Below are 23,335 nucleotides of genomic sequence, written 5' to 3' on the forward strand. Positions count from 1 at the left end.
ATTGTCAAACACATGATGACCACAAATGTTTGTAAAAATTTATAGCCTGGAATCTGTTCGTTTAGACTGCAAATGAATCACAAGACTTGTGCTAATTGAACCCATCATTATATAAATTGTGAAGGCTTTCTTTTAGTTGGAAAAATTAAGACATCTGGGAGTGGTTTTCTCCCTCCAATCTGCAAAAAATACTAGTGCTTCTAGCAAATTCAAATCCAAACACTACCCAAAGTCTGGTTTCTGCATCAGAAGGCATCTTTGTTTTTCTTAACTTTCGCCCACCACAAATTCAAGAGATTATATTGTATACATAAAAAACTGATTTTTTCCTCAGAGTTTGTCACCCTCTGAAGGTTTGACAGAGAGAGGTTGTAAGGAACTCTTTCATAAAAGTAACCTTAATTTTAGGCATGTGGATTCATAGCACATATAAGGTTATATAAGCAGACTGACATGTTATAACTGAGTCCCAGTTACAACCTGAATTGAAGAGAGGATACATTGTGACCAACAGAGAAATCTAGGGGCAATGTCAGAGGGGGAGCATTACCTACCAGAAGTGAGGTGTAATAGGAAGCATCCACAGAAAGATCAGCAAAGAGCTTAGATGTAGAGGTGAACAGGAGCACAGCTAGAAAACGGAAAGTGAGGTAACCTAGACAAAATGTTCAGAGTATAGATAAGAGTAAGGTAAGAATGGTACCTAGGTGATCCTCGGGAAAGGCTGCTGGTTAATCTAAATGACTAGGATTAGGTAAATTACTAATTTTTATAGGGTAATCAGTAAAAATTTTTGTTTCCAAAAATTATTAATCTTATTTAATATAATTTTTAGGTTCCCAGAGATTCTGTTCAATAAAATAAGACCCTATGTAGAAAAGTTCCTATGTGCATTGTATTAGTTGACTGCACATCAACTTTGGCCATAAAAGGAATAATTGTGCCTTATACCACATCTGATAATATTGATTCTTTTTTTTAAGGATTTATTTATTTATGCATACAAGAGCTGGGGTACAGGCCAGAGTTGCAGGGGCGGGGGTGAAAGGATTCACCAGAGACAGAGTGGGGAACAGAACAGGCAGATCTACTGAAATACACTGCTGAGGGAAGCAGCGGGTGAGACAGGAGAGGTCTGCTGCACCATGTGGGTAGTTTCCTGGCCACCCAGGATTGAATCCACTCTGCAGAGGCTGTGGACAGCTTCACAGAGCTGTGCTCAACCACCTGCGCCACCAGGGAGGCCCCAATATTTTGATTCTTGATCCAGACCATATGTATTGATTGAGTTCATTGTTTTTGAGTCTTTCTCCATTAATTACATAATTCAAACTAAGTTCAAATTAAGTCCTTTGGGGAGAATATGATAAATTCATATGCAAATCATCAATGTTAGCAATTAAGCTTTCTATATCTCTTCTCTAAACCTATCTTTATCAAAGTCGACTGTACCTGACATCAGTTTACTTTATAGACATGGCACAAACAAACCTAATTGATGTGATATTAGTGATTAAACTTAAGACAAGTTATTATTAGTTTATCTTTTCCTTGTTATTTAAATATAACAGGTCTTGGATGGTTACTATCCTCCACTGCCACCTTGTTTTCCCCTTCATTATCTTGTATTTTATCTTTAGTTTGGCTGATCTAAAACTTAGAATTCTTCCTTCACTTGATATTGTAGACTTTTGCTCCAACACCTCTCTATTTTATTTATTTCATACTCCACTACACTCCTTTTCTGAATATTGTGCTATTGATACTGAGATTTTTCAACTTTCCGTACAATATTCTCAATGAAGCAAATTTTAACCAACCACATGCACATATTTTTTTAATTAGGACATTAAGTATTCAATTATATTCATCATATTTGTTCAGATTCTACATCCAATATAGTTAATCTAAAAACAGCATTACGTTACATACCTATCGTTGTTCACACCTCACCAAATTCCCTTTTTAATTCTGTCTTATGCACAGTCCTTTAAAATAAATTAATAAAGAATAACATTTTAAGAAAAATTAAAAATAAGATGGTAATGGCCAGTCATATACTAAAATTACTGCTGATGTATTTGACTGTGGTTGCTAACTCATTCTCCCTTGTGGTGTGCCACAGGCAAGATGCAGACACAGGACATACCTTCCAATCACTGAGATGGGAGTCACATGCCTAGATCAAATGACAATTTAGAATAAATTTAGTCTATGGAATTTGACATTTCAGTTAGAACAACTTCCACAGCTACTCCACTCTGGATTTGAACACTGAGATTATGTTTTTCCAACCATAAGACAATAAATATCTTATATGACATTACTGATAAACTTTGTTACATAAATATAACTTAGTCTTCTCAAGCTAGTCTGCTTTTGCCTTAATCAAATCTCAGTATCTAATCATATACTCTTACCCCAAATGATATCTAAGAGAGATTTTACTGGATATTTCATGAAACTATGAAAGATTAAGTTGAACTGTGCACAGCAAAAATTCCCTCAAATCACCTTAGAACATCTTGAATCTTCCACCAATTATTGCTTCCCATATCTGCTCCATATTATATATTCCATCTTCCTTTTTGATTCTCCCACCTTCTCTAATTGCTGCCTTATCTCCAGTCCTCTTGATTACAATGGAACTATCAGTTTGCATCCCCACTCAACATCATGATTAACAGAACAAAGATATCACCTTGAGATTCATGTTGCTATCACATTTTCTCTATTGTTTTTTGCCTTGTAACTCTGATGCAATAAGTTGCCATAGTAGGGAGATCCAAATCATAAGGAACCCAGAGGTGGCTTTTGGACAATGGCTAGCTAGTAACTGAGACCCTCAATCCAACAATACTTGAGGAACTGAATTCCAACAACAACCATATAAGTGCATATCTGCCCCAGTCAAGCTATACAGAAGAGATACCAGAAGCCCTGATCCAAAAGAATTGTGAGATGAGTTGTTTCAAATGTTAAGTGTATGGTAATCTTTCACATAGCTATGGATAACAAATACAATAATCAAGCAATTTTTCTTTTCTCCAAGTTATTTCAAATAAAATTCTTACACAAGTCTTAAGAGGAATTACATTAGTGGGTAGTTTTACATTAAATTATTTAAGTGAATATCAGTTGAAACATTTCAGTATATATAGAAGACAATTAAAATTTGAAGCCACCTTATTCTAAGACACTTGGTCATTCAAATTATTCCTTAAAATGTATTCCCAGTTTCAAAATGGCAAGTAAAATTATTAAAGATTATCTATGAAAATAACACTGTTTAGCCAAATTTAAGATATAGTTAAGTTGCCTATAGGGTATTTTAGACACAGTTTAACATACATTGGAGTCCCACCTATAATCATCTTACACAATATTTCATCTAGAGTACATATTTTGATATCATCTTTCTATTTTCAGGTCTTATAAAGGTTTACAGCAACAGAATTTTTCCCTTTGTGTAACAGTATTGATTACAATTATGACTTGATGCTTTGTCTTAAATTCAAGCCAAAATTATAAAATAACTTGGGTAGGAAAAATATAACCCATTTTTCAGTCGCAGATCCAATATGTGGTTTGCATAAATTCTGACCAAAAAATGGAGTCAGCCTGTAGTAGCTTTCCATAGAAGACACACACACATATGCTCACACACACATGCTCACACACACACACACACACACACACACACACACACAGCTGGGGCACTAAAACACTAAAGTACCACATAATCCATTATGTTCCTCACTGTCCTAGCCTAGTGTTTCAAGATGAACTACAGCTATGACTTAGATAAGAAGCTAGTGCCAAAGGAAAACTCAGTCAACATTTCTTCTGGGGTACATCGTAAGGAATTTTTGCAATTAGAGCACTTTTTTATACAAAACATATTGACTCTATTTCCAGATCCAACTTCAATATACTTGTGTTCCCACATCTAGACAAATATTTATGTATTTCTAACTCTATGGATCACTATTTCCTAACAAAAATATCTACTCTTGGAGGCTTGGTTTATTCATAGCCCCCAAAACATGCAGAAACTCCAGAACTAACTATAATTAATAGGATAAAAATGTAGCATTTTTTATTTTCTGTGTTTTACATAGTGTTTTCCTTTTGAATAACTGTGAAAACAAAAGCAAAATAAACTAATAACAAAATATACCCTAAAATTTGTTTTTTAAAGGAAACAATCCTCTTTGGCTTTAGCTTTCTCTTTCAGCAAACTTAATTTTTTTTTAGTATAGATATATTCAAATTTAATTTCCAATTCCAAAAGTACTTTTTTGCCCCAACTTTTACATTTTTCTTTTGCCACCTTGTGGGTCTGCTACTCCTAAGTGGATTATTTGGCCACCATTTTGTCACCTATAGCTCTAAGCAAGGTCAAGATGGCCAGATCAGTTAGGTACAGAGCCCAACCCTTCAAGATGTCCTTCAAATCAAACAAGAGTACACTGGAAAAGCTATACCGGATCATGAGGTATGAATGGGAACACCCACGGGGCCAAGGACTGATGTATGACAAGGGACCCCAGAAGCTGATCAGTGGAAAACCTTGTTGATTAGATTAGAACCATGGCAGAGGGATTAGGGTGTGATCTCAAGGACAATACCAGTCATCAAGCAGATAAGAAGTGCCTGGAGGTCATACTCACCATCCCTGATCTTCTACATTCTTCCCCTTTCTTTAATCTCCTTCCCCTTAATCTCTTCCCCTTTCCTTTTGCTCCTCCCCCTTATAACTGGGGCTGTAAATCAATAAAAAGGTCAGGATCTTGCTCTTCAGCAGCATCCTGCAATATGTAGCCTGCTCCAGGACTCCCATTGCTTTATCAGTGTGGTGTTGCCTGATGCAACACCACCTAAGCTGGCATTTGGTGTCTTTAGGACAACAGCTACCAGGTAGCTACTCTGCTCTCTCTGGTGTTCTCCTATGGACATGAGAAGACTATGCTTATCAGATTTGGTGTCTGCACTTGCTCTCAGCAAGGTTGGGATGCTGGAGATCAACCCTCCATCACTGACTTAGCTCCATCTTTACCAGTGGATTCAGAGTCCCATCCAACATCCACTTGGACACAGTCAAGGCTGGAATACCCATGTCCTTTGTGTGGGGTCCCTTTACTCTTCACTATGGCAGCTCCATTATTCTCAGGTCCCAGGTGTCCCTGTGTTCTCACAGGGCATATAGCAGCTGTGAAGCCTCTTCCACACAGCAAGGAACTCAGGGAGAATGAGAAATGCATCTAATTTTGAAAAAAGTTATACTGTGTAAAACACTATCGAACAACATCATGTGCTACAGAGAAATCCCTGCAACAAATTTTACTGTTGTCTTATTTTAAGAATTTTTCACAGTCATCCCAAACTTCAGCAATTGCTACCATGATCACTCATCAGCTATCTCATCAGCTATGAACATCACCATTGAGGCAAGAACCTTGAGCAACCAAAAAAAAAAAAAAAAAAAAAAAAAAAAGGAAGAAGAAAAAGAAAGAGAAGAAAAGAAAAAAGAAGGTTCAGATGAGCTGCTAGTATTTTTTTTTAGCAAAAGCATTTTTAACTAAGGCATGCCCATGATTACTTTTTAATTGCTTGTAATTGGTCTATAAAGGTTTTCTATTTTTTCCTGATTTAGTCTTAGAAGATTGTATATGTCTAAAAAGTTGTCTATTTCTTCTATATTATCCAATTCATTGGCATATATATGTTCATAATCATCTTTTATTATCCATGTAATTCTGAGATGCTAGTTGCAACTTCTTTTTTACTTCTGATTGTATTTATTCAAATTTTAATCATTTTTTTTTCTTAGTAAGTCTAGATAGAAGTTTGTCGATTTTTTCAAAGAACCAGCTTTTGGTTTCATTGATCTCTTGTATTACTTTATTGGTGGGAACACAGTCTGGCCCAACCTTTATGGAAAAAATTATGGAGGTTTCTCAAAATAATCAATAGTCATCTACCATATGATCTAGCAATTCTGTTCCTAGGCATCTAACTGAAGAATATAAAAATGCTAATTCAAAAGGCTATATACACTCTTATGTTCATTGCAGCACTATTTTCAATAACCAAGTTATGGATACAATCTAAGTCACCAATAACAAATGAATGGATTAAGAAGATGTGGTAAATACATAGAATATCTTATACAATGGAATACTACTCAGGTATAAAAAACATGATATCTTCTCACTTGTGACAACATGGATGGAAATGGAAAGGAATTGTGCTAAGTGAAGTAAAGCAGAAGGAGAAAGACAAATATCAGATAATTTCACTCATGTACAATATAAAAAAATAAAACAAACAAAGGAACAGACAAATCTAAAACAAATATTAGAAGTATTACTGCAAAATTGAGTCTGCTAGAGGGGTGGGAGACAGGGGAGGCGGGATAAAATGGGTAGAGTTATATGGGTGCTTTGGTGTTGGATGTAGTATGGTAACATAAATCCAAAGAGGTGTGACCCTATACCTCTAAATCACATAGAATATTATAAAAAATAATGCAAAAAAATTTGTTCAAACAAAAAACCCCACTTGATTCAAAGACAATTAGTCTACTGTTTTGATCCAATATTTGATGATTAGGTTATGTGCTTTTAGGTACACATTTCTGGAAGAAAAAATAAATATATTCAGTGTGCCCATGTGAGAAAACAACATTTTGTGTGTTGCAAAACACAAATACAAAGTGAAGTTAGATGAAGAATCAAATGGTGCTAGAAACAAAATCAATCATTTGTGGATTAGACAGAACTTATTAAATAGGCAGGAATTTGAAATTTTTTAAAAAATGGATATTTTATTCTGTATATTGATTTATTAATTCAAACATATCTATAATACTCACAGGAAGAAACATATTGTCAAAAGGTTGAGAAACAGAGAAGAAACTTAGCAGAAAAATGAGATAAGAAAAGCAGAATTATACTTACTGATTTGTCAGTGTTCTTTACTAATTTTTAAGTGCCAAATCAATAACCAAAGCATAGCCAAGGAGACTTACTCTGTATCCTTAGTGCCATGGATAGTTCTTGTCATATAATAGATTTTTAATGACAATGCATTGAAGGTCCTCCTATGACACTCAGTTGAATGAGTAAAGTGGAATTTAGCTATCAAAGATATTGAATGGAAATATAAGTTGAAATGATCAGACAAGAAAAAGAGGTTTCTCAAGCTAGGGGATGATATAATTTCTACCATATCTCAGAATGCTGGAGATATGAAATGGCTTAGTGGTTCAGAATGTCACCTTTGGAGTCAGGCTTCTAAGATTCAAATTCTGATCAAACTTCCTATTTGCTATGCTATTTACAACAAATTATTTAACATCTCAGATCATCAGCTTCCCTGGAAGTAAAATGAGGAAAAGCAGGGATAACTCATGATTGTGAGTTAATGCAGAAAACTGTCAAAAAGAATCTTGATATAGATAGTTGTCAGAGAACTGTAGTTATGTTATTCATTTGGAAAGTGATAAAAATGGACTAGTAGTAGAAGTACTGCAGAGAATGATACCAGGTGACTATCCTATTTTCCTGCAGTTATGGGGGGGAAAACATTCCATCACCCTGCATATTCATTTCACAAGTACAGCAGACCAGTATATTTCCCTTCTTAAGCCGCCCTTCACAAATTTGATTTTCTGTAATTTCCAGGAAAAGGCAATATTAAACTTGACATATGTCATTTGATAACAAGCCACATTAATTTCAAATTATTGTGAGAACAAAGATTTTCTCATCATTCTCACTGAAGTACAAAATTTCACTGTCGGTGTTTTTACTCTCAGGGTCTCTGCTTATGTTTGTTGTTTGTAAGTACATTGACAATTGAAGTCAAAGATTAACATGCATTTGGTGTTCACTCTTTAAATTGTAAACAGACTCAAGATCTATAAATAGTAGATGTGAATTAATATATGGCAATCTCTCTGACAAAGATTTTGATAATCTAGTTGATATTGACAAGATATTTCTCTACAAAATTGAAATTCATAAAACTTAATAATAAACAATATGATCTTTCAGTTGAATTTTAAATAGTAACAACTATAAGAAGTAGCATACAGCTTTTCTTTCAAGTTCACTTAAAAAAAATCACTGAACGTGCTATAGTTTGACTTCTGTGATATGATTACTTTATGTTTAAAACCTTAATTTGCTCTAAAGGCTTGATGATAATTACTAATAAAATGTTTCCATTTCTTGTTTCTCATGTAACAGTCTTAGATGGAACCTAATAAAATCTCAAGGAACTTTACCCTAGACCCAAGAGTGTTTCAATTTTCTTTTTACCAAAAGATGAGCAGCTGAACAAAATTGACAACTAAAACCAAGAACAAATACAGTGGTCAGTTCAATCTTTCTTGTAAAAGAAAGATTCATCATTTCCTTATCTCTACCTAAACATCGCTTGTTTATTTCCATCTCCACATCTTGGTTCAAGCTATTTCCCTGATGTCTCTGTATTAATCACTCAAAGAGATGTCTAAACATTCACTATAACTTAAAACTTTGGTTAATCCAAACAAATGCTTTCTAATCAATCTTTATTCATCAATGGAATACACAAGCAAAATGCACATTGCACTAAAATTCCCTCATTTGTTATGTTTAACTTAACAACTGTTCTCTTACAGTTTTTAGGTAGCCCCAACTAAGTTAAAAATCAAGGAAGAGATAAGATTTTCCTCCTATTGCTGTGCCTTGGTAGCTGTGCATCTCCTAAAGTTTAATAGATGACAAAGACAGCTTCCTGAGTGTATGAACAACAGCAAAACTGTATGAAAATTTACCTAGTTTTTAATGAACTAGGTACAAATAAAATTATGTCAGGCTTTAATATACATAGGTATGAGTTCTTCATATATATTTTTATACTAAAAAAATTTTGATTGATCCATATCAATGAATCAGAGAAATTCTATACAGTACTTCATTAGTGAGAATCACTACATAAAGAATATGTGCACCATTTATATAGAAGAATTAACATAAACTCTTGGTAGTTGTAGTGCCACAAACAGTGGCATCACCCCATGTAACTGTCTTCAAGGTTATTCTCTTCCTGCCTAGCTCTCCTCTCATATAACTACTCTTCTATAAAACTCTTAGGAATAACAGAATTACATATCAATATCATTACAAAAATTTTAGTTATGCAGCCTATTTATTCTATTTAAAGAATCTTATATCGCATGTATATCAAACATTAAGTAAGTATAGTTAAAGTAGACACTAGAAATTCATGGTTGAAGTTGTTTTTTAATTCTATACTCATGTAATTTTTCCTGACTATGAGGAACATAGGGTGCTCAATATCTCTCAGTCCTTCTGGATTCCTAACTGCATTTGGAAGAATCTTAAAAAAAGCACAAATTTCCAATAAATTGGTTGATACTGTTAGCTGATTTCTGTTCACCTTCTTTCATCTTCATTCTTTAACTCCATCTGATTATACTTCCCTAGTTTCCTTGCATTTTATCTTGTCACCTCTCGTCTCCCAGGAAACTAGGGGCTCAATTGTAACTAGTGCTTATCTGGCCTGCTTCTCCCTTCAGGTTCATAGGCCTCTAAAGTTGAGGACGAATATTAATGGGACAAGGAGAACTTAACCACTTTGTGGAATAATCATCCAGACAACACAAAGGTGTTTTCCCCATTATCTTACCCACCATTAATTTTTCTATTATTGCAAACTTGATGCTACCATCACCACACCACTGTTTTCATAGAGCCAGACTTTTCCCAAATGTCAAGCCCAATAAGACTACTCTGTCCTCCATCTCAGTTGGACACCCATGAACGTCAAGTTTTCTTAAAATTCTTCCAGATTTTAGCTACTGTGACACAAATTCTGGTTTTCTTTGTATCCCTTAGTTCTTTCTTTACTGGATTTCCCTATGTGATTCTTCATGGTTTGTTGTTTAATTATCATATATTCTCACTCTGTTCTTTCCTAGAAAATCACTTTCAATCCCACGGGTTTCAAGTATTATAGCTATGCTAATAACTCCTAAGAACAACTCCATTGAGCTTGGTCCAAAAATATCAATGGCACCTAAATTTATATAACACAGAAGTTAAGAATCCATTTTGATTTCTTTTTCACCAAATATTTCTTATATTTACTTGTTATACTGCATCCTTACTATTAAGCCTTGAGTTAGTTAATACACTTGGACTACTGCAAAAGTATTTGACTCTTCTCTATACTTCTTGTCCTGTTCCTTCAGATCAATCTGTCACACAGCTGCTATAAGGTCTAGAAACTGTGAATCTGATCAATTAACTCACACTCATAACACTTGCATGGAGAATACAACTCAATTTCTTTCGATAACATAGGAGTCCCTGCTTAATGTGATACTGTAATGTCTGTTTCTTCTCTTGCTCCTGACTCTGATCTAATGTCACTGAATAGCTGCTTCCAATTTCCTTTCATACATCAAGCTGTTTCTTTCCATTATGGATTTGCTCTATTGTTCCCAGAGCTTTGCAATACTTTCTTCAGCCTCTCATCATCTCTATTCTCTTCACCAGAGAAATTCTATCCACAATTTAAGGCTCTTCAATCCTGTCCTCATAGCTCTAGTGTGGTTTGGCTCATTTTTCTCTGTGTTCCTATTATACTACTTTACCACATGGTATTGTAATTTTTGTTTGATATGTCTTTCTCTCCCACATAAACAGTGAAAATTTTGAGAAAACAAGCCATGTTTTATTGTTTTGTGTTCAGTGTTTAGCTCACTCTGAAGCACACAATGGATTATCAAGTATTACTGAGTAAGTGAGTGAGAGAATGAATAAATTAATAAAAGCTACCATATTGTTTCCTACCTCCTCTCTATTTTCTTAACCATAAAGTTCTATTCTGTTCATTTCCCAGTAGGAAATTCACTGGAAATAAATTCATAATTCCGAAGTTGTTCTATAATTCATATTCACTAGAGTATTGTTGAACACCTCAACTCGATCCTTTTGAATATATATTAGTCATGAACTTTGCCAAATCATTAGCAAAACCAGACACATGTGCTACAAATTTATTGCATGACATTAAACTCACTAGATCCAAACTACATAACAAATACTATTTAACTTCTTTCAGAAGTTTGCAATCTGAAGTAATAAATGACATCAAAGTCCTTAAAATGCAGCCAACTTCTCATTATTGAAGAGTTAGAGTACTGTAAAATATTTATTCCATTACCTCTTCCATAATTTATGAACTACCTTTTAGTGATAAAATTTTGTTTATATATGATATTTGTTAATAGCTGGTAAGGATATATTAGAGTCCATCTTCTCTACCAACAAATATTTATTTGATACTTTATTCCAGGAAAGAGGATGTAAAGAAGAATAAGATACAATTCTGTACCCTGGTGAGTAAATCCACTTTTATTAATGATATGTATACAAGTCAATTTACCAAATACTTTTCTAAGTGAAAGTCAGTTTACCAAACATATTAATTATAATAGTTGTTTTCTGGATTTTTCTCAAGAGATAACAGAATTAATTTCAAGAGGTCATGATTTTGTTTCCTTCTGTTTATTATCCATGTTTCATCTGATACTGGTTGAAAGCTACAGAAAAAAAAATGCATTTCTTTTATCTTATTCCTGTCATTATGAGGAAATCCATTTTTTTTTTTTTTGAAGTCAACCAGTATTTATTTATTTTTATTTTATTTTTTTTTAAATTTTATTTTTATATTCCCCCATACAATTGCAAACGCCCCATTCTGACCCCAATCCTTCCCTCCCGCCCCCACCCCCAAAAAGTGTCTCTGGTTCATAGTTTTTTGTTGATTTTGATTTTCACTTTCTTATATTCATTTTCCTGGTCCCTTATTTAAGTTTTCTAGATTCCTGCTATGAGTGAGACCATCCGGTATTTTTCTTTTTCTTTTTGGCTTATTTCGCTGAGCATGATCCCTTCCAGCGCCATCCATGTTGCTGCAAATTGCATGTGTTTATCTTTTTTGAATGCTGAGTAATATTCCATGGTATATATGTACCACATCTTCTTGATCCAGTCATCTATTTTTGGCATTTGGGTTGTTTCCAAAGCTTAGCTATTGTAACAGTGCTGCTATAAACATAGGAGTGCAGGTGCTCTTTGGAATTGATGTTTCTGTGTCCTTTGGGTAAATACCTAGGAGTGGAATTGCTGGATCATATGGAAGCTCTATGTTTAGTAGGTCCAGAAATCTCCACACAGCTCTCCATAGTGGTTGGACCAGTTTGCACTCCCACCAACAGTGCACAAGAGTTCCTTTTTCTCCACATCCTCGCCAACATTTGTTGTTGCTAGTTTTTTTTAATATGTGCCATTCTCACTGGTGTGAGATGGTATCTCATGGTAGTTTTGATTTGCATTTCCTGATGACAAGTGATGTTGAACATTTTTTCATATGTCTGTTGGCCATTTGCATTTCCTCTTCAGAGAAGTTTCTTTTTAGCTCTTCTGCCCATTTTTTGACTGGATTATTTTCTTTGTTGTTGCTGAGTCTCATCAGCTCTTTGCAGATTTTTGTGATCAGTCCTTTATCATTAGTGTTGGGTGCAAAAATGTTCTCCCAGTTGGTGGGGTTTCTCTTTGTTTTTGTTATTGTCTCTTTTGCTGTGCAGAAGCTCTTTAATTTGATGTAGTCCCAGCTGTTTATCTTTCTCTTCACTATCACTGCTTTGGGTGATGTGTCTGTAAAGATGTCTTTGATGTGCAAATCCCGTAGTGTTTCGCCTATATTTCCTTCTATGTATTTTATGGTTTCAGGTCTTATGTCTAGTTCTTTAATCCATTTTGAGCTGATTTTTGTGTATGGTGTGAGGTAGTGGTCAAGCTTCATTCTTTTGCATGTAGCGACCCAGTTTTCCCAGCACCATTTATTGAACAAACTTTCTTTGCTCCAATGCATAGTCTTTGCTCCTTTGTCAAAGATTAGTTGACCATAAATCTGTGGGTTTATTTCTGGATTTTCTATTCGATTCCATTGGTCTGTATGTCTGTTCTTGTTCCAATACCATGCAGTTTTGATGATTATGGCTTTGTAGTATAGTTTGAAGTCTGGGAGTGTGATGCCTCCATTTCCTTCTTTTTTTTTCAGTAGAGCTTTGGCTATTCGGGGTTTTGGTGATTCCATATGAATTTCATCAATAATTGTTCTATTTCTTTGAAGAATGCCATTGAGATTTTGATTGGAATAGCATTGAATCTGTATATTGCTTTTGGTAGGATGGCCATTTTAATAATGTTTATTCTTCCAATCCATGAGCAGGGGATGTCTTTCCATTTCTTTGTGTCTTCTTCTATTTCTTTTAACAGTGTTTTATAGTTTTCTTTGTATAGGTCCTTTACCTCTTTTGTTAGATTTATTCCCAAATATTTGATTTTTTTTGTTTCGATAATAAAAGGGGTGGTTTTTTTGATTTCTTCTTCTTCAGATTTATTGTTTGTGTATAGGAAGGCTACTGACTTTTGCGTGTTGATTTTGTATCCTGCCACTTTACTGAATTGATTGATGAGTTGAATTAGTTTTTCTGTGGAGATTTTGGGTTCTCTATGTATATTATCATATCATCTGCAAATAGTGATAGTTTGACTTTCTTCTTTTCCTATTTGGATTCCTTGGATGTCTTTCTCTTGTCTTATTGCTCTGGCTAGGACTTCCAGTATTATATTGAAAAGCAGTGGTGAGAGTGGACATCCTTGTCTTGTTCCAGATCTTAATGGAATTGCTTTCAGCTTTTCACCATTGAGAATGATACTGGCTGTTGGCTTGTCATAGATGGCCTTTATGATGTTGAGGTATGTTCCTTGTATCCCAAGAATTTCAAGGGCTTTTATCATGAATGGGTGTTGCACTTTGTCGAAAGCTTTCTCAGCATCTATTGATATTATCATATGGTTTTTATATTTCTTTTTGTTGATGTGTTGGATAACGTTGATTGATTTTCGGATGTTAAACCATCCTTGTGCCCCTGGAATGAATCCAACTTGGTCGTGGTGAATTATCTTATGGATACATTGTTGGATTCTGATAGCTAAAATTTTATTGAGGATTTTGCATCAGTGTTCATTAGAGAGATTGGCCTATAGTTTTCCTTTTTGTGTTGTCCTTATTCCGGTTTTGGTATTAGTGTAATATTGGCTTCATAGAACGTGTTTGGTATTGTCCCTTCCTTCTCAATTTTTTGGAAGAGTTGTGAAGGATAGGCACTAATTCGTCTCTGAATGTTTGGTAGAATTCATTTGTAAATCCATCAGGTCCTGGGCTTTTGTTTTTTGGGGAGGTTTTTTAATTACCATTTCAATTTCGCTGCTTGTAATTGGTCTGTTTAGGTGTTCTATTTCTTCTTTATCTAGCTTTGGGTGATTGTAGAGTTGTAGGAATTGGTCCATCTCCTCTAGATTGTTGAACTTGTTTCCATATAACTGTTCATAGTAGTTACTGATTATTCTTTTGATTTCTGCTGTGTCCGTTGTGATTTCTCCTCTTCATTTATGATTCTGTGTATTTGTGCTTTCTCCCTTTTTTCCTTTGTGAGCCTGGCTAGGGGTTTGTCTATTTTATTTATTTTTTCAAAGAACCAGCTCTGGTTTCATTGATCTTTTGGATTGTTTTTTTAGTTTCAATTTCATTTATTTCTGCTTTGGTTTTTATTATTTCTTTTCTTCTACTGGTTCTGGGTTTTTTTGTTGTTCTTTTTCTAGATCTTTGAGCTTCGAGATTAGGTTGTTTCTTTGAGTTCTTTCTTGTTTTTTGATGTGAGCTTCTATTGCTATATATTTTCCTCTTATTACTGCTTTTGCTGCATCCCATACATTTTAGGATATTGGTGTCCTCCTTGTCATTCAATTCAAGGAATTTTTTAATTTCTTCTTTGATCTCCTCGTTAGTCCAGTGGTCTTCCAGTAGTGTGGCTTTTAATCTCCATGAGGTAGGATAGTTCCTTGCCTTCTTTTTATGATTTATTTTCTAGTTGATGCCTTCGTGGTCAGAAAAGATGGTTGGTATGATTTCAATCTTGGTGTATCTGTTGATGTTTGTCTTGTGCCCCAGTATGTGATCGATCCTGGAGAATGATCCGTGTGCGCTTGAGAAAAATGTGTACTCCGTTTTTTTTGGGTTTAGTGTTCTATAGATGTCTGTTAAGCCAAATGCTCTAGGTCCTTATTTAGAGCTTTAGTTTCTTTACTTATTTTTGTCTTGTTGATCTATCCATTGTTGATAGTGGTGTTGAAGTCTCCCACTACATATGTGTTTTCTCTGATGTCTGTTTTCAGAGAGGACAACAGTTGTCTGATATATTTTGGTGCTCTTTCGTTTGGTGAGTATATGTTAATGAGTGTTATTTCTTCTTGAAGTATTGTCCCTTAATCATAATGTAGTGACCATTGGGGTCTCTTTTATTTTTTTTGAGTTTGAAGTCTGTTTTATCTGATATAAGTATAGCTGTTCCTGCTTTCTTTTTTGGCCCATTTGCTTGTAGGATTGTTTTCCATCCTTTGACTTTGAGCCTATTTTTCTTTTGTAGCTAAATGTGTTTCCTGGAGACAGCAAAAGGTTGGGTTTTGTTTCTTAATCCAGGCTGCAACTCTGTGTGTTTTTATTGAAGAGTTTAGTCCATTTACATTTAGAGTTAATATTGATATGTTAGCATCTGTATTTGCCATTATGTTTGTCTTTCCTTTGATTTTATTTATTTATTCTTTTAATAACTTTTTTTTTTTTTTGGTCTTCTTTCGTTGTTATTCGTCCCTCTGAGGTTCTGGCTTTAGGATTCCTTGTAGTATTTTTTGGAGTGGGGGTTTAGTCGCAATGAAATTCCGGAGTTTCTCTTTGTCTGGGAAGGTCCATATTCTTTCTTCATGGAGGAAAGAGAGCTTTGCGGGATAGAGTATTCTTGGTTGGCATCTGTTTTCTTGGAGTCTGTTGACTATGTCCTCCACTCTCTCCTTGCCCGTAGTGTTTCTTCAGAGAAGTCTGATGTCAGCCTGATTGGTTTTCCTTTGAATGTTATCTGTTTTCTTCCTCTTGTCAGCTTCATTATTTTTTCCTTGTCCTGGATTCTTGGGAGCTTTACTATTATGTGTCTTGCTGTGTTTTTCCTTTCGTCGTGGAAGTTTGGTGTTCTTCTTGCTTCTTGTATATCAATTTTCAGCTCCTTCTTCTCATTTGGGAAGTTCTCTTCAATTATATCCATGAATATTTTCTCTGTTCCTACATCTCTCTCCTCTCCTTCTGGAATTCCTATAACTCTTATATTTCCTTTCCTCATGGAGTCAGATAGTTCCCGAAGTCTTTCTTCATTCTTTTTCCTTCGTACTTCTCTTTCCTTTTCTGTTTTGGTTCTTTTTATTTCTGTGTCTTCAAGATTACTTATTCGTTCTTCCATTTCATCTATTCTGCTTTCATTGCTTTTCCCAGAGTTCTTTAGTTCCTCCATTAATTCTTTGATCTCCTGCATTTCTCTTACTTCCCTCTTTAGGGACTCAATTTCCTTCTTCTGATCTATCACTTTTTTAATCATGGCAATTTAAATTCTCTTTCTGGAAGGCTCAGAAGTTCTTCCAAGTTGCTGTCGTTGCAATCTGGGGAGTGGTTTTCTTTTTGTGGTGTGCTTCTTTCCTGAGGAGTTTTTAGGTTGCGTGTGGTTCTTCTACTCCCTACTGTCTGTTTTCTAATTTGTTGTATGCGTTGGGACACTGTGTTGCTCGGACTGACTGACATCTTGGGAACTTCTCCGCTCCCCTCTGGCTCTTCAGGAGCCATCTCTGTCTTCTGGGGAGCTTTCTGCTGGTTTTAGGCAGTTTTTACTGAAGAAATGTCCCTGTTCTCAAATGGCGAAGCGGGATGCAGTCCCTGCGCCTCCGGTTTCAGGCACACTCTTCTGCGCACCCGGTCTGCCCCGGACGTGGGTGCCTGCTCCGTCTGTGGGCTCAGACTGCTGGTCGGAAGGGGCCTGGCGTGGAATAACTTCCCGGCTGGCCACTGGGTCCTCCAGAAACCTTCTGCCCTTTTCAAGCAGTCTTAAGAAATGTCCTGTTTTATAGGGTGTTAGTGACTTTTTTTTTTCCCTGGTCGCTAGGTGGCGCCAGAGATCTCTCCTATTGTCCTTGGGGGCTGTTTTTCGCCTCCCCCACCCCGTGGGACAGAGAACAGAGCGGGAATGGTAGGGTACACCTCAACAGCTTTGGGGTGCTGTGTCTGCCTTGTGCCCCACCGTTGTGGAGAAACCACGCCCCGAATTTTCGTGCCCCGGGTCTCAGTTCAAAGCCCTCAGTTCCAGGACGCGGGCTGTAGCCCAGTTCAGTGGCGCGGGAATGGCGCCTTTTGCACAGCTCCCGTGCCTGGGCGCCTGGTTCCTGCTCACTCAGGGAGGGACCTTCACCTCAGTGAGGACCTCCGCGCGTCTCCCTGCAAGCCTAGGTCGTCTCCCCGCAAGCCTAGGTCGCAGGCGCGGGGACCTGGGCAGCCGCGATCCAGGTCTGCACTTTCTTTTCAAGCGCGCCCAGCGAGCCGTGCCAGCTTACCGGCAGCCCGGGCTGTGTGTGCGTCTCCCGGGGTCTTTGTTCTTCTCTAATGGCGGCCAGAGCCGTTCGCTCCCCGCCGCGGGGGATCCTGCAGGGTTCGCCTCAGCTCCCGTTCACGGGGTGTGGTGGCTGCAATAGTTCCTTTCCACTCACAGTCCGCTTGCTGCGTAGTTTGTTCTTGTGGGCCGTTTTGGTTTGTTGTTTCCTCCTCTCTGCTGGTCGGAGAGTGCCGCTTCTGTGGGCGGGGGAGGGGAGCAGGGTTCTGCGCTTCCCTCCCTTCTATCGGAAATCCATATTTTTAAATACATGAAAATTAGTAAGATTTACTTTTGCCATAAATTTACATTTCTCATAAATTGGTATGTTCTTAATCTAGAACTTGCTTGTACTTTATTTTCACTTATATTTTCTAACAATGATTTCTACTCATTTACTATCAAGTGTGCATTTTTTTACTCTACTGAAATCTTTTATTCATAACATTTAAAAATTGTTCTTAAATTTGTCTATATACTGTTTCATAATGTACATGGAACACAAGGAGCCCATTAAATTTGCAGACTACTTTCTTGCTCTTCAACCATATATTCTTTTTCTTCCACTGGTTTTTGGTCTCTTATTCATGTGATATACCCTGTATCTTTACTTCATAAGTGATATTATCTCTTTTATCACATTCAGATCTTTTTTCCTTTCCCATACATTTTTCGAAAACTTTCTATCCAGTGTCTTCCATATACTTTCAATTTCTATGTTTTTTATGACTTTATTTCTCAATGTAAATTTTAATTCCATAGGTCTACTTTTTAGTTTTCTTAAATTCTTTCCTAGTCAAATAACATTTTATGCTTTATGATTAGTCAGTAAAATGCAGAGATCAATTTCCTAAAAAAAAAATTAGAACATGAGCATTACTGTTATTTCTTTTACTGAGTTTAAATTTCACATATAGTGAAATGCATAAAGCTTTATTGTAATTTTAAAGTTTGGCAATTTAGTCTATAGAAAACATTCCAATCAAAATACAGAAATTTTCTATCACCCAAGAAATCCATTTGTTTCTCTATCTTGTCCCCTGATTTTCTATCCAAATAGATTTGAGTCTTCTTGAAATTCATGTAAATGGAATCATGTGACCTCTCCACCACTTGGGGCCTCTGCACCTGTGTGTGTATGACGTTGCTGTAAAATGTAAAAGAACTGGATAAGGCACTCCTGCATGACTGATTTACGTTGTTTATGTTTATGTTTATGTAGATGTTGAGCAGAAGAAAGAGTAATATACATTTTTTTCTTTTTTATGGTTTATTTCACTTAGCATAATATTTTGAGAATCATCTATACTGTTGAATGAATGAATCTTTGTTGTTTTAAACAGTTTTTCCATTTTTCTTTTTAACAGACATCTGGCTATCTCCAATTTGGGACTATTATAAATAAAGGCATTTGCAATATAATCAGGAAAATATAATTTATTTCTTTGGGGCCTATATCTAGCAGATAAATTGCTATGGTAAGTATATGTTTAATTGCTAAAATGCTAAAGTAAGCGTATGTTTATTTTGTGAGAAACTGCTAAGCCCTTTCCAAAAACGGTTGTCCCATTTTAAATTATCAACAGTAAGAATAAGTCCTTTGGTTCCAATGAAAATGAAGTAGCTGCACTCCTCCCAGGACTTTCCTCTTATAACTAAAAAACTCCGGATGTATAAGAAGTAAGCATAGCTACATTTTGCAAGGTGAAAGAAGTTGGACTACTGAGGAATATCAGGCATATTGACAAATGACATGGTAATGAATTCCCTGAGTTTTCTTTTTGCCATTTGTCTATGGAATTATGGTAGCCTGAATCCAAAAATGGCAAGAGATAGAAATTTTAAAAAGCTCCAAGAAAAGCTTTTTTCCTTTAAGAAAGGTCCAGTGAAAGATAACCTAGCAAAACAGAAATACCTGTCTGTCAATACTTGCTATAATTCAGCCAGAGAAAACCTTCCTCTTTTCCCATAGTTTCAGTGATATGTTGGGGGTTGGGGAAATGACGTTTTATCCCCCATTCAGCACCAGTGTAACATCAGTCATCCAGTGGTAAGGTGAGCTTCTACCCTGACCCAGTACCAGTGAGATTTTACAAGGTGACAGGATTAGTCACTACTTTGCTTCACTCACCCCAAAAGGTGTCAGTAAGTTTCAGCAAGAAGCTGAACCTCCACAACTATTCGGTATCAATGAATTATAATGAAGTGGTAGGAGGTGGAACTAGTCAGCGCTCCACATTTCCCCTTCCTTCCCTTGGATCAGCAGCACAAATCAGTGGGGTAAACTTTCATGCCCACCATGCAACAACAAGATTTTTAGTCAGCCCTTTGCTTCCTCCTCCAGGGTATCAGTGGCTTACATACCCAACTTGGAGTCAATGAGATGATATGAGTCAGTGCCCTACTTTCACAAGAAAACTATCAACAGGGCCAAGGGTGAGCTGAACTTCCATTCTGTTTATCTGCCATGAGACAGTGAGAGGAAGTGCTCTACTTCTACCAGGTGGTATTTTCAGGGGCCTTGTAGAAATTCAGCATATATGCCCACCCATTGCTTGTGCTATATCTTAACAGGGAGGCTGCTCATTAGAGAAGATAAAGTGTTTTCAGAATATCATAGTATAACATACAAAATATATAACACACACAAAACAATCATACATCATACCAAAATCACAACACGAAAAAAAAAAACAAACATAATCAACTGACACTAACACCACAATTATTAGATATTGGAATGATCTGACAAGAATTCTAAATCAACCATTTTCAAAAATCGTTCAGTGAGCAATGATACACTTTCTTGAGTCTCATGAAATATATTGAAAAACTTAGTAAAGAAACAGCAGATAGGAGAAGCAAGCAAAACAAGAAGTGAAAAATACAGCAAGTGAAACAAATATAATAGTTGGGCACAATAGTAGAGTGAAGATTATTAAAAAATAGTAAACGTGATAACAGATTAGTAAAATTTCTCTAACAACAAAGGGAAAAATCAACTGAAAAAGTAAAAAGTGTCTCAGGGACCTATGGAACTATACAAAAAATTTACATGTATGAAAGAGGAGAAGAGATAGAGAATTATAGAAAAAACATTTGAAAAAAATGTTTGAAAACATTCCAAATGTGTGAAAAGCATATACCCACAGATTCAAGAATATGCGCTAATCACAAATAATATTAGCTCAAAGAAACTCAAATCAAGATACCTCATAATTAAACAGCTAAAAACTGAAGACCAGGCCTCCCCAGTGGCACAGTGGGTTGAGTGCAGCACTGTGAAGCTGTCCGCAGCCTCTGAAGCACCAGTTCGATTCACAGCTGGCCAGGGGAGATACCCACATGGAACAGCAGACCTCTCCTGTCTCGCCCGCTGCTCCCTTCAGCAGTGCTTTTGGTCCTTCTGCCTGTTCTGCTCCCTACTCTGTCTCTGGTAAACTCTCTCACCCTCCTGTGCCTCTGGCCTGTGCCCCAGTGTTTGTATAAATAAAAAAATCTTTAAAAAAAAATAAAAATAAAAACTGAAGACCAAGAAAAAATTTTTAAAACATCTAGAAAAGATGACTTACTTTAGAAGAACATCAATTCAAGTAACAGTGAATTTGTTATCTGATACTGGATACCAGAAGAAATAAACACATTTTTCAAGTGCTGAAAGTAAAGATATGTCAATTGCAAAGCTTTATCAGTCAAAAATATTAAAAAGAAATGATATTCTCAAGTGATGCACTATTTTTTACCAGCAAATCTGCCCTTAAAGAATGGCTAAAGAAAATTCTCTAAACAGAAAATTATCACAGAAGAAGAATTAGAACTTCAGAAAGGAAAGAACAACATTGTAATAGATAAAAATAATAGGTTATCTTTACCATGAGTTCTAAAAACCATATATGATGACTGACCCAAATACTGCTATATCACCTAGTTCTGTTGATCATATTTTCATGTCTTTAACTGTTGTTCCATGCATTTTCTTTTCATGATGTCTGTTATTCCCCATTTTTGTGAGTTGTGTTTTAGTATTAAATTATGTAAGTTCTTTAGATTTTTTTACATATATATGTGTATATACTTATCTTTTTTCCTTTTGCCTTTACATATTCTTAAAGGTAACTATTTATTTTTACAAAATGGTTGTATCAATTTACACTCCCACCAGCAGATTATGAATTCAGAATTTTCTTTTTATTGAGGTAATTTTGGATACAACACTGTGCATGATTCAGAGGTACAGGTTCATACCCCCTCAGATATCCACTGCCATACTCATCACCAAGGCACACCTAGTTCTCCATCATAGTCCACTGGTCCTTCTCCCCAATTTGTACTCTAGTAAAGGTGGTTTTTGACAAGCTGAATTTTTTAATTTTGATGATGTTCAACTTGCTACTTTTTGAAAATGACTGATGCATTATTTGTCCTCTCCAAAACAACTTTCCCCCTAAGGTCATGAATATATATATTCCTTTACTTTCTTCTAGTTTTACAGTTTTAAATTTTACTTTTTAAAAGTTTTACTTTTTAAGGCCATTTTGAAGGGGGTTTTTATATGTCTTGCTGAAAATGTATAGAAATTAGATTGTTCTTTTTATACTGACACAATCTTGTTCTATTTACTTTTCCTTTATTCTCTCCCACTCCATTTAAATTTCACCATTGTCCTTTTATATTCTATTTTTCATCTGTTTTATGAAAGCCATATTTTTCTCAATACTGAGAATACAAAGCAAATGTCTGAATTTGACTTATCTCTTACATAGTAAACCTTGCCAGCTTATCAAAACAAATCCTCTCCCTCTTTTTATTAGTTTCTCCTATTTATTTTACAGTCTAGAACATTTTTATTTTCTTTATGTTAATGTTTTGGAGATTTTCTATTTATATCGGATACTTTCCTTGAAACAAAATTGGTAAGTTTTCTTTGGATTCCTTCCATCCATACTTAGTTACTATTACACTACTAGAATTTTCTTTTCACAGCTGAAAAGGAAGGTCTTACGAAAGAAAATTTAATGAACCAAAACTCTTAGAATTGGAAGGAAACTGGTGCCACTGATAGTCATAGAAGATGAATATCTTACTTGGTTTCTAGTTTCATTTTTGTGTTTGTTGATTCAGATTTCTATAACTATGCATGTCAGCAAGGTGAATCTGCTATAGATTCTTCCCTTGGTGTTTTTTGCTGTTTGAAAACTTAACTTTACCATACCAAAGGTAATTCCTATAAATGCTGGTTCCCAAGAATTGTTGCCAGCCATTGTTTTTATCTCTAGAAGCAAAAGTAATCACAAATGTTATGCTGTTAGACTATCAAAGATCTCTCACCCCTTTTGCATTTTGGGAATACTAATGGGACGGTGTATTATTTTTTAGGAAAGGGAGTTAAAGCTGATCTGTGGAGTGTTTATTTTGATCTCTGCATTATTTCTGACAGAAATGCTTCAAGGATTATGGAAATAGGTGGCCCTCTTCCTTGGTTGTCAGTAGTAATGTACTGTTTATTTTGATTGGTATGGGAAGCGATGAGGAAAGGGGAAGTTCTTAAATATGCTCAAGTAGTGCTGTTAGCTTAACATGACTTTTTAATTTTTTAAAACAATAATTAACATTATTTTGAATTTATAGGTTACCTTATTAGAGCTGGGGGTCAAAATATTAATTTTCTTTATGTAGTAAAGAAAAAGGCAAACATGATCATTCAAAAATACTTAAACCTAATTA

At 35.6% G+C, this 23,335-nt stretch overlaps 1 protein-coding gene and 1 long non-coding RNA gene across 3 annotated transcripts in view; one reads left to right on the top strand and one right to left on the bottom strand.

Annotated features, from left to right (window-relative positions):
* Nucleotides 1-23,335, bottom strand: part of CUNH8orf34 (chromosome unknown C8orf34 homolog) — a 334,852-nt gene that overhangs the window by 130,479 nt on the left and 181,038 nt on the right.
* The window catches only part of LOC129145298 (uncharacterized), a 116,317-nt gene that overhangs the window by 26,035 nt on the left and 66,947 nt on the right, over nucleotides 1-23,335 (top strand). For both annotated transcript variants that reach the window (XR_008550640.1, XR_008550639.1), the window contains exons 2-4: nucleotides 11,377-11,419; nucleotides 18,979-19,089; nucleotides 19,956-20,047. This is a non-coding gene — a long non-coding RNA (uncharacterized LOC129145298). The remainder of the gene's footprint in view (nucleotides 1-11,376; nucleotides 11,420-18,978; nucleotides 19,090-19,955; nucleotides 20,048-23,335) is intronic.

Source organism: Talpa occidentalis, unplaced genomic scaffold, assembly GCF_014898055.3.
Source record: "Talpa occidentalis isolate TD23 unplaced genomic scaffold, MPIMG_talOcc4v2.1, whole genome shotgun sequence".
NCBI classification, from domain to species: domain Eukaryota; kingdom Metazoa; phylum Chordata; class Mammalia; order Eulipotyphla; family Talpidae; genus Talpa; species Talpa occidentalis.